Genomic DNA, 15,777 nt, shown 5'->3' on the forward strand with positions numbered 1-15,777 from the left:
AATTTATTTTTGCGATGGAATTTTGGACCCAATTGTTAAGTATATATAATCTCTAACATGGAGATCATGAATGTAGAAAAATAAATAAATTTAAATAATTAAAAACAATGCTTTTATAAATAAAACATTTGGACCATTACTTTCAATTGTTTTTAGATGGGCCGTCCATGTGTATCCATCTTTAGAATGAATGCTTTATATCTTGGAGGACACAAATGTAGAAATGCGTCCCCCGACTTATGAAACAATTTTCCTAAATTTTATATAATTGGGGCTCATCGGATCGTATACTAGAGGCCAAGGCCATATGTTGGGGACCGGATCCAGCCTAGCTTGTCGGCCTTACGTTGGGGATTGGACCTAACTTATGACAAGTCAGGCATTCAAGGCAATATTGTCATATTGACTCCGGTCGAAGAGGCCGAAGTCTTTGGATTTTTGACCCAGTCCGAAGCGAAGCAAAGCTCTAGTACATCTACTTCAAGCTTCAGCCCACTTCGATCTAATTTGGCCTCGGTAGTTGAGACACAAAATTGTATTTTGAAAAGATAAAAAGACAATTATATGCTTTGGTGCAATTTAGCCTCTTCAACATGATCATATAATTGTCCTTTTTAATTGAATTTTTATTTTTAAACTTCTTCTAATTTTATATTCGTTATATATAAATATATACTTTTATTAATATTAATTTTCTTTAAAATTTTCAAAGTCTTCTTCTGAATCGGCCCAGGCACCAAATGTTTCATTTTCCGACATCGTTGTCACCGTATATATATATATATATATATATATATATATAGGGAAAATGATCTTGTGAGCCTGTGGGCTCACAAGAAAAAATGAGCCCAACGGTTCAGATTGAATATGAGCCAATCTGCCAATCACGGATGTCCGGTAGTGGTTGAATTTTAATTGTTTTTCTACAAATCCAAATCATCTGAAATTTTAGGCGTATATTCTACTCATCAAGCCACACCTAATAAAAATATTTAAAAATAACACGTAAAAATTTGATCAAAATACCCTCGAAACTTTACAAAGATATTTTGGTCATCTTTTTCATGTAAAATATATATATATATAGGAAAATTCTTCCCAACACCTATAGGTGAAAATGAATAGTGATTATTTCACCTACTCTTATCACGAATCAAACTTCATTGCACGGTCATAGTTGTCTGACAATGTTTTATTTTTCATTTTTCATTTTTTTTCTACAAATCCAAATTACTTGAAATTTGGAGCATGTGTACATCTTAGTGAGACTTTGAGGGTATTTTGGTCAATTTATGCTTTGTGAATTATGTTTTTCATATTTTTATTAGACGTGTCTCACTAAGATGTAAACACGTTCCAAATTTCAGATGATTCTGATTTGTATTAAAAAAAAAAATTTAAACATTGTCGGACAACTATGACCGTGTGATGAAGTTTGGATGGTGATAAAGGTAGTCGAAATCATTGTTCATTTTTGCCTATAATCATTGGAAAGATTTTTCCATATATATATATATATATATATATATATATATATATATATATATATATATATATATATATATATATATATATATATATTGAAAAATGCTAGGTACGCTGACGAGTGCCTACCAAGGCCGATCTGACGGTCACGAGACGCCCACGACTACATTTTGTGTTTGAATTTTAATTTTTTTTTTTACAAATCTAAATCACTTGACATTTTAGTCTTGTGTTCTTTTCATCAAGGCGCACCTAATAAAAATATCACAAAAATAATTTGCAAAAAATAGACCAAAATACCCGAAAAACTTTTCAAGGGTATTTTAGTCAATTTATTTTATGTAAAATATTTTTTTGATATTTTATTAGATTCACCTATTTTTGAAGAACACACGCCTAAAATTTCAAGTAATTTGAATTTGTAAAAAAAATTAAAATTCAAACACTAAATGAGGTTGTGACAGTCAGATCGGTCCAGATTCAATCTCGACCATTGACCGTCAGATCGATCAAGATTCCCTATTTTTAGGTTTCATTTCTTCATAAACCCAAGATTTCAAACAATATCTTCTAGCCCCCTAGCCATTTTAAACCAATTGTTTAACCTAAACAAATATGAGAAAGACATACTCTTTCTAAACCCATCCCTTTCTCTCTCTTCACTTATATATCTCAAACTTCTTTCTTTTTCTCTGTGTATGTGTCTCTCTCTCTCTCTCCTCCCATGTTTCTCCAAACACCTCTCTCTCCTCACGATAACCTCTCACTTCCATGAATTCCTTTTCTCTCACTACAAGATTGGAATTATGGATTTTGAAATAGGTATGTTTTTTTAGATTTGTTTGACCTAAAACAACAGGTTTAAATTAGCTCAAGGGTTAGAAAAAATAAATTCCATAATTTTTATGCTTCAAAATATCTTTTAAAACCTTGGGTCTATTATGAAATGAAACTTAAAACTAAAAAGTATGAAGATATTTTTCCTATATTTTAAAACAATTACTTTGAATTTCATTCACTAAAAAAAAATTACAAATAAGGGTAAAAAAAAAAATGGTGTAACCACCAACTATGGCACCCTTTGTTAGTACGTCAACTACAACATTAGCCTCCATAAAACAATAAGGTAACTCAAAGGAGCCACTACTTAAAATGAACTGAAATTCATCAAACAATGACACGTGCTCAAACTCGAGAGATATACATATTCTCATTCTCTGTTTAACAATTTGCAGAGAAAGGACAATAATCTCACATATAAATTACTGGGCGACAGAGACAACTAATGCCAACTTTTCGTCAACTATATGGGCTTCATCTTCTTTTTTTATTTTATTTTTTTACTTTTTTTATTTTTTTTTCGGGTTCAATTTCTATAAAGCTGAGGCTCTAAACAATCAAAATAAAGTGCACTTTCAAATAGTATTGGAAAATATGGTTTCAATACTGGAAATCTTTGTTATAGCCTTAAAATATATTTTCATCTTTAATTATAACATTTAAAACTTCAAAAATAGTGTAGATCGAGCATATTTATAAAAACTTGAAAATATGCGTTACAAGATGCACTATTTCCAAAACTTAAAATCTATTTTTTTTCTCATGTCCATGCGTCTTGATATCGAGATGATCAATTTGAAGATATTTGGGCATCAAAACAACTTCTAATGAAATTTTGGAGGTGGGCTGTAATTTGATTGTTTAGAGCCTCGGCCCTGTATAAACTTTTTTCTCTCTCTTTTGTCCCAGTTGTTTGTGGCACATCGTGCAGGAGAGTTGAGTGATGGATGAGGCGAGAAGAAGAAGAATGGGAGAACATGAGTGAATAGGGAATATATAAAGTTGAGGCTCTAAATAATCAAATTAAGGTGCACTTCAAAAAAAAAATTAGAAGATGCTGCTTTGATGTCGAAAAACCCTAAAATTGATCATCTTAACCTCGAGATATATAGATTTGAAAAACAAAAAAATGGATTTCAAGTCTGGGGAGTGGTGCATCTTATAATGCATTATCTTGGCCGTAAATTTTCAACATTTTTCAAATGTTTATAGATTTGTTTGATCTACACTATTTTTTAAGCTTTATAATTTATAATTAGAGATGAAAATAAATTTCTAGGTCATCACAAATATTTTTGCTACTGAAAAATCATATTTTGATACTATTTAGTGGTGTATCTTATTTTGATTATTTATGGCCTCAACCTTACACAAACCACACACATAAGTAAAAAAAAAAATTATGAATACGCTAAAATGAACTTTGTAGGCATTCTACACCAAATATTTTTAGCATTACATACTTAACCTAGTCATTGTCTTTCTTGTGTTCACCCTTAGTCAAAAAGTAAATCTTTTAAAAAATAAAATACCCTTCCCTTTTTTCTCTCTCACTACATGCCCTCTCTTTTTCTCTCTCTATCCAACTTCTCTCTCCCTGGACTTGTTAGATGTCCCATAAGACGGACCTAAAAAGTTTCGGTCTAGCGAGGTTGTGCCGGACTGATTCCAGCCCTTTGGAAATCCAAAGGCCGATGACACGTTTTTGGCACATTTTTGTGCCGCATCGCAAAAGATAGAGGGTGCGTAGAGAGAAGGAGGGGGCAGTGAAGAGAGAGAAAGAGAGGGGAAGGGAGCGTAGTTTAGTATGTAAAAGGTTTACTTTTTGATTGGGGGAGGATATTATTTATTTACTGTAGGAGTATACTATTTATTTACTATGTAAAACTAAAAACATATCGGGAGTATACTATTTATTTACTCCTTTGGATAAGATTCAATTTGGAATTAACTTTAGGATCTTAAATTTTGGGAATATGGCCTCCTCAAGGTATATGATAATCCCAATAAAAAAATCTCCTACTTACACTCTATATATACTTGCAAAAAATATTGTCTTGCAATTGGACACAAACCGTCTAATTTTTTGAGACCGAGACCCAAGTATTAGAAAACTCAATTTTGAAATTTTTTTCTTCTGATAAGCCCGACTTTGAACATGTTCAATACATTTTTCTAGCATGGCAAAGCTTCTCTTTGACCTCAATCGGATTGGGCCTAAGCCCAGTTGTTTACTTTCAGCCAAACCTAAAAATTTCATTTCTATCTAGCCCAACCCATCGGCAGCCCTAATTAAGGGCAAGGAAATTGATTCATAACCTTATCAGTATTTAACATTATGTTAAAAGAAAAGTTTATGATTTTCACTTTCTTTAGTCAACAACAACTCGCACGTGAAAATTCATATGCTCTTATCGCTTACTTGTTTTTCTGTAACCAAACAAGATTTTCGCATTTTTGTGGTAATTTTATTTTTTGGCTTCAAAGTCAAGCAAAAGATAATTTCATATTTCTATTTTATGGGGAATTAGCAAGGAAAGTAAAAAAAGCTCAGAACTTTCTCATTTGGAAATTTTTAGTACAATGCAAATACAAAAGAGAAATACTCGCAAACACACACACAGTCGTTCATGAGCAACCCGAACAACCTGCTTGCCGACATTCTTTCCCGAGAACAACCCGACAAAGGCCGAAGGTCGGCTCTCGAGGCCTTCATTCATGTCTTCTACGTAAACAATTTTACATTCCTTATAGTAATTGATAATAACCTCTCAGTAAACTGAGGATATAAATGCAGATAATCAGATTGTAACAGGTCTTGCATCTTAATGCGCCTCATAATGAGGGAATACAAGTTATGGATTCCCTCTATTGAAAAAAGAGATTGCTGAGCGATCATCCCACAAATAGCAATCCGGCCATGGACTTGAATGTTTAGCAGGGCGACGTCGAGCATGTCTCCACCCATATTATCAAAGTAGATGTCAATGCCTTGAGGGAAGTACCTGAAAATTTTAGAGAGGTAAACTTGTTAGAGCTTTCCTGGTGTTGTAATGTGGTGTTAATTCAATGATTGAAAGCTAGAAGGATGATTTTGCCTTTCAAGCAATAAGAAGAAAGTTCAACTGGATCTGTAGAAGTAACGACAATACTCTATTTTGCAACTACTGTTTCTTATATCAACATTTGCTCATGCAAAAGAAACGTGATTTAACCCTCCCTCTCTCTCTCTCACATACCCACTTACACACAAAATTAGCAATGTTTTCCATTATTTTGAAATTGCTAAGATGCAGCATGAGCCAGTAGAAAAGCCATAATAACCTTAGTATTTTGTTAAATCCGTTCCATGAATTGGAAAATTAATTTTTTAACCTTGGGTATTTGTATTAATAATCTAAATATTCATTAAATAAGTATCAGAATTTCGGAGTACACCCATCTCATGTCATCTCCCAAGAGTCACAGGCAACTCCACTGTAACAGAAAATGTCAAGCGCAAGGACAGACCTTCTCAAGGCAGTGTTAAGTTCCGACTCCACTTTGTAATTGAAAGCTTCATCAAAACCAAATTTGTTCTTCAAAAGATCAACCTGAAATTTGATTGTAAATTCAGGAGTCATGTTCTACACACAAACATGACCTATTAAACCATTGACTTATTTTTCTTTTATGGTCTAAGAAGGGGGAGGACCTTAAATTTTCCCTTAACCCATTTCAAACTCGGATAAAGGAGGTGGTTGTGTTAGGTAGGCTGCCAAAATAAAACTTTACCAAAAGTTTACAGGAATAGTTGACCACAAATAATTGGAAAAATGCTCTAACGATGATGTTTCATTTTTCTTTTACAAATCTTTTTATTCAATCTTATAGGAAAGTAAACTATGATTCATATATGACTATGGGAACAATATGGTCATAAGCAATGGTGTAAAAAGCGGATCGATGACCTGGATCGGGCACCTCAAAAACCGATCCGGATCGGCGAATCGGTGATCCGGATCGAGAATCGGCTAAATCGGTTAGATTAAAGCTTCAAAAAAATCTAAAAAAATTATTAAAATTTACTATAAATATTGTTTTGGAGGAATTCAATAAGAAATGAGGGTACTCCATTAAGAAATTTCATTTCTTTTCATGAATATGCGAATATTGATATGTTCTTTCCCTGACTAATTACCATTTAATTTACATCACACAAAAGGATAAACATAGAATTATCATGGAATAAGTATATCAACATACATGGACTACAATAAAGCATACAATTAATAACATACGATCTAAAAATAAAATGGCAGACGACGTCGTTTTTCTTCTTGGTGACGCTAGTGCCACGATTTTTTTACAATGATATTCACTTTAATTCCTTACGATAATACAATTTAACAACATATATTTTTTGCGTTCAAAATTTTAAATATTGAAAATACATTTTTAATGCAAAACTACATTAAAAATATAATACAGTTTTGCATTAGAAATATAATAACATGTATGTTTTTGCATAAATATTCTATCAACATGCAATTTTTTCAAAAAAAACTTTAACAACAAAAATTAAAAATATGGTTTAATACCTCATGATAATCAAAACCTGGTCACTATCTTACATCTTTTCAAAAAATCACGATTTTTCAAAAAAAATCAATCATGTACTAAAAAAAAAAACAAAAAAAAACAAATCTTCACAGAGCCACCTAACATCAGTCATTCAAACTCAAAAATGCATTAACAACAAATTAAAAAAATACAGTTTTGCATTAAAAAATATAATAACATGCATTTATTTGCATAAATAATCTATCAACATACAACTTTTTTAACAAAAACTTTAACAATAAAAATTAAAAATATGGTTTAATACCTCATGATAATCAAAACCTGGTCACTATTTTCACATCTTTTCGGAAAATCACGATTTTTCAAAAAAAATCGATCATGTATTAAAAAAAAAAAGCAAAAAAAAGCAATTCTTCACAGAGCCACCTAACATCAGTCATTCCAACTCAAAAATGGATTAACAACAAATTAAAAAAATACAGTTTTGCATTAAAAATATAATAACATGCATTTATTTGCATAAATAATCTATCAACATACAATTTTTTCAACAAAAACTTTAACAATAAACATTAAGAATATGGTTTAATACCTCATAATAATCAAAACCTGGTCACGATTTTCACATCTTTTCAGAAAATCATCATTTTTCAAAAAATTCAATCATGGATAAAAAAAGAAAAGAAAAAAAAACAGCAAACTCAAACAATAAAAATTAAAAATATGGTTTAATACCTCATGATAATCAAAACCTTGTCACGATTTTCACATCTTTTTGGAAAATCACAAATTTCAACCCAAAAGTCCACCTCCAAACAAATAAATTACATCCAATTGAGTACATTGTTTCACAAACAACAATATAAGGAATCAAAACCCTAAATTACGAACACATTATCATCAATAAATCAAATCAAATCGATTAAATTGAGCAAAAAAAAAAAAACGCAGTTCTTCACAGACAACAGTCATTGAATCTAAAAAATGAAGCTCAAATTGAATAAATCAGATCAAATTGAATACATCTGATTATAAACAAGACTATAACAATTAAAAACCCTAGAAATCTAACACATTATTTGTAATATATCGTGAACAATAGGTCGAAAGGCGGAAAAAAAAACAGTAGAAATTTTTTTCGCAGACATCACTGTGTTCTTCTAAAAAAGCAGGCTGTAATTGAGTAAATTAAATAAAATTGAATATAGTAAATAATAAAAGACACGATAAAGATTTAAAACCGTACAAATCTAACTATTTATTTTCAAAATATGGACTAAAATTGATCAAATGGAGGAAAAAAAAAAAAAAACGCAGAGTTCTTACCTGGTTTCGTGAACCCATGGCTTCAATATCCAAATTACTCTATTTTGCTCAAAGATTATCACAAATTCGTAACAGAATTTTTTGATGAACACATTTACGATCAATATGCCTCAAAATTTTCACAGATTCATGCCCTATTGGCATGAAACAAAAGGAAAAGCGGAAACCCTAAAACCCGCAACTTTCATGATCTAAAAACATGAAATTTCTCCACCATTTAATCCATGAAAAGGCTGAAAAAAGCTGCATAAAGCCTGAATATTCGATCACATGGAAAAAAAAAGAAGAAAAATGATAAAAAAATGACAAAATTTGAAGAAACCGGTGAAGAACACTGTGCAGCCCGTGTTCTTCACGGGACTCGCTGATTCTGTACAGTGAATCGGCGAGTCACTATACAGAATCGCTCGGTTCTCTTTGGAACAGGGTGATTCCGTGTATTATGCCAGAACTGGCACGTCCCGTGTCGATTCTCGAGTCGAACCGGACGAGTCCGGTTCGACGCAGCGTTTTTTAAAACCCTGGTCATAAGTATCATCATCATCATCCAATCAATGAGTAGGATGGTGATAGCGGGAGAGTGGGATGTATCAATGAATTCATGAAATGTACTCTCCCTCCATTAATGTCCAACCCATTGATTTTGTTCTATAAAATTATGGAAAAAGTTTATATAAGGATGCAACCTTATATTGTAGAACTACAGATGCACCTCAAAAATCCATCAAAAAAGGTAGTTTTAATGTTCAAAAACCCTTTGATTGATCATATCGACATCGAGATGCATGACCATGAAAAATAAAAAGATTTTAAGTCTCGAAAATAGTGCATTTTACAACATATAATCTACACTGTCCATTTTCAAGATTTTCATGTGTTTATAATCTCTACTTGATTTTAACCATTTTTTAAATTTAAAATTTTATAATTAGATATAAAAATAGATTTTGAAATAATCCTAAAAACATTTTACATCAAAATCATATACGATGATAAATGTTGAAGGTGCACCTTACGTCTACAGCTACAGATGCATTCGTATGCCAACTGCACCTTTTGGGAAAACCATTGATCTCCAAATCGTTAGGGGCAAAAATCTCTCAACTAGACACTGTTTGATGCAGGAAAATATGCGTAGTGCACGTTTACAATTCTCTTTCCACGGAAAGAGTGGGAGAGAGTAATTCAATTCACAAATGGGCAAATTTATCAGAAACCACAAATGCTATCTATTATTTGACAAGACATATCTAAAGTAACAACCGTACTAACTTGTAATTAGTATCTTTTCATGGGATTTTTTAAAATTAAATCAAAGGAAATAGATTAGATGTTAAATCATTCTTCTCTTGAGTTTGTGCTCTACTGTCTAAAATAACAACCATTCTTCTTTTATCCTGCACTCCCAACAACATAACAGCCATGTAACTTGGCTAACTGCACAAGAAGCTGACCAACTGATGCAGTAGAGACAAAAACAAACTCACCCTTTTTAAGCGAGAATACCCCATAAAACCCGGCATACGCCGTGAATCCAGGTATACCTATAAATTTAAAGAAAAATGTAGCTTCTTATAGTGCATTTACTCAATACTTAAAGGAATATACACTACATGAAAAACATGGACATAAGGCAAATATAATTGCTACTTTCAATAGAAATATTTCATTGACCTTGCATTATAAATGACACCAATAAAGATATAAAAGCAACCCGTGATAATAAGGGTATCGATAAACAACAATAAAAGAGCATGCATGGTAACACAGTAAAGATGAAATAATACAATTTGATACAAAATGAAGGCTCAAGACATAATTTATAAACATTTATGCCATTCCTATTCAATGATTCTGAAGCCTCATAATGTAAAGCTGAAACACATTTATCCCAAAAACTTTAGTAATGTCAAACATTTAAGAACTACTTTTTCAAGAACAAGAAATGCAAGTTCAAGAAATTTTCCTTTCCCATCTTCCCTTGACTTCTTTTTTTGGGGCATCAACTATTTTCTACCATGTTGAGAGTTCCAAATAATATTATGTGTTACTTTAACCTAACCATGCACCAGAGTAAAAATTATCCTTTAAGGTAAACTAAATCATGATTACATTCTAACTAATGCAGAAAGCCTCACATGAAGTTAAGGACATGACTTCATCAAAAGAGATGCGCAAAAGTATCAACTAATATTGTGTTTAAGGAGCAAAAGGAGTATTTTCTTGAGCTATCAATGAATCTCTGTAAGGGAAGGAACATACCAAGATGACCCAAATAATATGAAAGTGGAAGGCCCCTTGGATCTATTTTACGCAATCGATTCGGTTTCTATATCAAACTGTAAGTCACAATGTCATCCACTTGAAAATCAGGGTGATCACTCTCCACAACTTTAGATATACCAAAGCCTTCAATAACCTTCAAAAAGAACCTGAGACAATCAAGTATTTTCTTATTTGGGTCGGTGATATGCTATGTTATAAGGATAAGGATAGAGAATCTTTGTCACACTCAGATTCCAAAAATCCATCTCGCAAACCTGTATTTTGCCAAGTCGTATACAAGGCTTCTGTACAAGACCGTACATCACATACTTCATATCGTCCTATATATGTATACATGTATTTATATGGAAATTAATCAAAATACCCATCATAGAGTAACTATTGGGAAATTATCAGAAATATACCTTAATTCTTTCCTAATTGAAAAAAAAAACCCCTCATCTACACATTTTTTTTCTCAATTTGGAATTTTTTTTATCAAAATAGCCTTTATGGTAGTGGTATTACCATAATGACTACCATATTATGATGCCTTCAGTACCGTAATGACCAGGCTAAGTATTATTGTGCTTTAAGTAACGTAACGACCAGGCTAAGCATTATAGTACTTTAATTACCTTAATGCTCACTGGGTCTTTTGCTCCCTCAATTGCCACATCTGAAAATTACAGTCTTTAAAGTTTCATAATGCTTAGCTTGGTCATTATGGTACTTCAAGTACCGTAATTCTTAGTTTGGTCATTATGGCATTTAAAGTATCGTAATGCTTAGTCTGATCATTACAGTACTTAAAGTACCGTAATGCAGTAGTCATTACGGTAATATGACTACCATAAAGGATATTTTGGTAAAAACAAATGTCAAAATTGAGGAAAAAAGGTGTGGACGAGGTTTATGAAAGTTGAGAGTTTTTTTTTTCTAATTCGACATAAATTAAGATATATTTATGATAATTTCTCTTAACTGTTCAACATTTTACATATTTGCAACTATTCCAACTTATGCTCATGTATCTTTTGATAGCCATTTTGATATTAAATAAAAAATATGAGTAGTGTGCTAAATAGTTTATCTATCATAGCTCTTTAGATAAATTTTCCTTATTTATATAATTCATTTGTGACTTTTTAAAAACAAAATTGACTAAGAAATTGCTATTATAATATATCAATTTGGGTAGCTAGATGAGACTATGCCAACCTTTAGACTCACTTTTCCCATAATTGTGGAAGAATGCACTAGTTTGTAGAAATTGGTTGTTTTAAAGTTTAGGACAAATTTGATATTTTGTATTTTGTTAGGACTCTCTCAGGATTTATGGATTTATGATGAAATATTTATTAGAGTTAGAGGTGGAAATGGACCCAACTGGTAGACCCGACCTCAGGTCGACGTAGGGGTTCAAATTTTTTACCCAAAATGTCGAGAGTATTCGGCTCCAGGTCCAGCCGGATTTGACTCAGACCTTACCTGTTGCCACCCCTAATTAGGGTTACGAATTATATATATATATATATATATATATATATATATATATATATATATATATATATATATATATTATAAAATCATTTACTCTTGGTACAAGATGTCAAACATGATGACTACAGGAGAACATAAAGTTTGCGAAATTTATTTTGAGCACCTAAACACCCAATTAGAAATCTAAAGGGCAAGACTCTAGGTGACTTCCTTGTACAAAGATAAATGCTCTTAATGTATATTATTTTTCACGAGTTTTTAGAGAATGAGCAAATAATTTCAGGTGAAAGATTACAGGGATTTTAGAGCAGAAAAAAAAAGAATTTTCGAGAAAAAAAACTAGTTAAATTCTGGTTTACTTTTTTGATAGAGAAAATGCATTATCAATTGGAAAAGAGGCAAACAGAGTCCTCAACATGCCAGTCTATAGTGTCTAGTTTCTGGTCTCCTTTGTAGAGAGAAGTACCAAGTTTTTAGTTTCTGGTTTAGTACTGTGTAGAGAGAGAAAATGCGCTAAAAATAAGAAAGAGAGAAATAGAAGCCTTACAGTTCCAGGCTGAAATGGAAGAATGTAAGACTTAATAAATTATTCCATCCTTCCTCTCATATAAGGATCACAAGAGAGGTGCAGATTCTTCAGAATCAATGCTCTGAAACTCTCTACAACTTTCAGCGAAATCTTTAAAGTCCTTAATTCCATATCTGTCTCTTTGGGCAATCCAGTGATGAAGTTCCGAAATATCATCTGCTTGTTCTGAATCTCTTCTATGGCTTCCAAAACCCTAATTTACAAAAATCTGGTAAAACCAGCTAAATAAACCCTAGTTATAGAGGGGCAAAAACACAACGCAAAAGATTGCTTTTCTACTTCGCCATGGATGCACTGGGTTGGCAGAGAGGGAAGGTGGACGCACATCTGACAATCAAGATCACGTGGTGCAAAATAGTTATTGAATCTTGATTGTCCATTTCAGCAACCGCTACCCGTCATCAACAGCTATTGAGAGGTTTGGGGGCTGTAAAAAGAACAATTTACGCTAGTTTTCCTTCGAAATTTGATCTTATGATGCAGTTTTTATACAAAGAGGCCATTTACTTTTCATACAAGGAGGTCACAATTATTATTGTCTATCAGATTTCAAATTGGATGGTTGTAAGAGTGCCATTAACTAGACTCAAAATTAAAAAAAAAAATTATCGAATTTTGTGAAAAATTCAAGCCATCTGATTTGAAATCTAATGATTAAGAGTAGTTGTAAACCCTTTGTAACAAAGATAAACGGTTTCATAGTATACAATCCCGGATATAAAAGGCATGTCTTACAAAGAAGGATGAAATTTCTATAGGGCTTAGGCTTTATGAAAACAAAATAAAGCCTCCACTCAAATCCTTGTCTGAAAAGCACTTTCGGCCACGAAAATCTGCATGATGGATTTAAATCAATTTCCAATACCGATAATAAATTTGAAACTAAAAAAAAGGTATAGATCTTGCGGATCTATGAACACCTAATTTTATGGTGAAATGGAATGTCTAGATAATTTGTTAATATACACGATTTTTAGGGCTTAAAATCCTTTTTGTCTTCACAACTAATATGTTCAAGCTGAGATGATCGATAAAAAGGTTTTCCAATGCTTGAATTGTAATTTTTGATGATTTATGACGTGATGCAGTACTTATTTTGATAGGGTTGCAGCCCTATCAAACTATTTTCCTATAAAGAAAAAGTTAATCCTCACCCTCTGGAATTTATTTCTACCACATATTATAAAAATTGTAGATTAGAGAAAGGTACGATTTGAATAGAGCCAGGATCTAAACAATCAAATTAAAGCGCACCCTCAAACCGTGTCGTTATGGTTTCAATACCGAAAATCTTTGTGATAACCTTAAAATATATTTTCATCAGTAATTATAAAAGTTAAAACTTTTAAATAGTGCTACTTGTGTTTAAAGTTTTAAGAGTTAGAACCAATGGTGAACCGAGCACCCAGGATCCAACGAATTCGCCTAAAGAATCGGTCGATAAAAAAACAAAAAATAAAAAATAAAAATAAAAAATAAAAACATAATAAAATATGGCAAATTATCTAGATACCCATGAATGCATTATATTTTGTCCACTTCCAACACAAGGCCATGTTTTGATGTGTATTTTGAAAATAAATTAAAAATGCAGGCAAAGTGTTAAATTGTTCATCTCTCATGGTAATTTGACAAAATTTCTCATAAAAAAAAATATAGATCGTGAGAACCAGGTGATCTAGCTCGCATGGTTCCCTATCAAACCTGTCCTCAGGGAACCAAATGAATATGTGGGAACCAGTTTGATTCTTGATTTCAATTACGAACCAAGTCGGTTCCCACTTATTCCCAATCTATTGGGTGATTTAAAGGGTGTGGTTTCTATAAGGTTGCAACTTTAAACAATCCAATTAAGGTGCACCTCCAAATTTTATCATAACATGTCATTTTGGTATAAAATATTCTTAGGATTATCTCAAAATCTATTTTCATTTCTAATTATAAAATTTTAAACTTCAAAAATAGTCAAAATCAAGTAGATCTATAAACATATAAAAATCTTGAAAATGAACGGTCTAGATAATGTGTTGCAAGACGCAATATTTCTGGGACTCCAAAACTTTTTTTTTCGTATATATATATCTCAATGTCGAAATGATTAATTAAAGGGCTTTTCAACATTAAAACAATCCTTTCCGATGGATTTTTTAGGTGCATCTTTAATTCTACATGTTACAACCTTGTATAAACTTTTTCCTTTTTCTAAAACCTTTTATCCTTTTGTCGACATTCTCTCTTCTATTTGTCAATCTTTTGTCTATTAATGATTTGCTTCTTTCCTTTTTTAATTCAGTTCTAGGAATTGAACTTGGGAATCATCAATTGGGAATCACCAACAACTAACACGACTAAGCTGAAGTCCTATTCCCAAAGAAACTATTATGTAGTATCTTGGGCAAACAATGGGCCGGGCTAAGGCTGGACAGAGCCCCATCCACACCGGGCTAAAGGGGCCAAGGCATGTTCAGGCCAGGCAGTGCCTATCCTAATAGATTCAAACAAAACAAAACAAAAAAAGGAATGGAAAAATACTACCTATCCTAATAGATTTAAACAAAACAAACAAAAAAAAGAATAAAAAACATTGGAGTTAGGCCAGGCTAGCCCTATCATGGCCTTGGCCCGCACACAGGCCTCCAACTGTCTGGCCACATTTTGTGTCTCAGGCCCTAGTATTTCAAAGGTAGGCTCCAAGGCCATTGTCATCCTTACACTCTAATTATAGAGCTTTTGTCATTCTTAGAATCTAATTATAGAGCTTGGAACCTTGCATCATCGTCAATTTTAATTTGCAATTAAACATGTTGAGATACCTATAGCAAAGGACTATTTATCTTTGATATATCAAAGTCATTTCTTCCCCCTCCTTGTAGATGTGAAATCAGAGGTATGCCTTTTCTCCACACAAAATTGAGAATATGTTATTTGCACTTGCAGCACAATTAATGACGTACTCCTGACCACTCAACTTTACATCTTGTCACCTAATTTCACATCTAACAATTTGAAAAAACCTTGTAGAGAGATCCAACGGAAAGACTTAAAAAAACAAATCACCCAACCAACCCACAGCACCAAAAAAGTGAATCAACCAAATGGACTACCACAAATTACAAATACAGCTTGGGAAATTAACAATAAAGCCAAGTAACTTTAAACATAGTTTAGACAAACGAAAAGAGAATCAAAAGCTACCCCAAAGGTCA

At 32.3% G+C, this 15,777-nt stretch overlaps 1 pseudogene; it reads right to left on the minus strand.

Moving 5' to 3' along the window:
* Positions 1–4,748: 4,748 nt before the first annotated feature.
* On the minus strand, positions 4,749–12,858 carry LOC18440021 (2-alkenal reductase (NADP(+)-dependent)-like; annotated as a pseudogene).
* Positions 12,859–15,777: the final 2,919 nt, after the last annotated feature.

The sequence above is a fragment of the Amborella trichopoda genome, chromosome 6 (assembly GCF_054954075.1).
Source record: "Amborella trichopoda isolate Santa Cruz 75 chromosome 6, AtrichopodaSantaCruz75HAP2 v2.0, whole genome shotgun sequence".
Taxonomy (NCBI): Eukaryota; Viridiplantae; Streptophyta; class Magnoliopsida; order Amborellales; family Amborellaceae; genus Amborella; species Amborella trichopoda.